The sequence below is a fragment of the Penaeus monodon genome, chromosome 28, assembly GCF_015228065.2.
Source record: "Penaeus monodon isolate SGIC_2016 chromosome 28, NSTDA_Pmon_1, whole genome shotgun sequence".
Classification (NCBI taxonomy): Eukaryota; Metazoa; Arthropoda; class Malacostraca; order Decapoda; family Penaeidae; genus Penaeus; species Penaeus monodon.
In genome coordinates this window covers 3,117,206-3,117,496 of record NC_051413.1, presented here as the reverse complement: position 1 = coordinate 3,117,496, position 291 = coordinate 3,117,206, and positions in this window count along the sequence as shown.

The following is a 291-nucleotide window of genomic DNA, read 5'->3' as shown; positions in this document are numbered from 1 at the left end:
GTTTTTATTCTAAGAAACTTATCATTGCATTTTTTATCCGAGCCCATGAACAACATTAGAATAACATTACCAACACAAAAATGGCACGTATTCAGTTAAAAATATTATGAAACTGAACTCGTAATATTGTTAAAAGGTTCTGTATGGTAAAAGCTTTTATTCACTGGCAGGTATTGATTTCAAACCAATTCATATCATGTCTAAAGGGCAGTAGTGTTTGTCGAATTAGCTGTAATAACGTGTCAATGCAATCGACTATACAATATTTACGTCTGCAAGGTTACGTGTGTG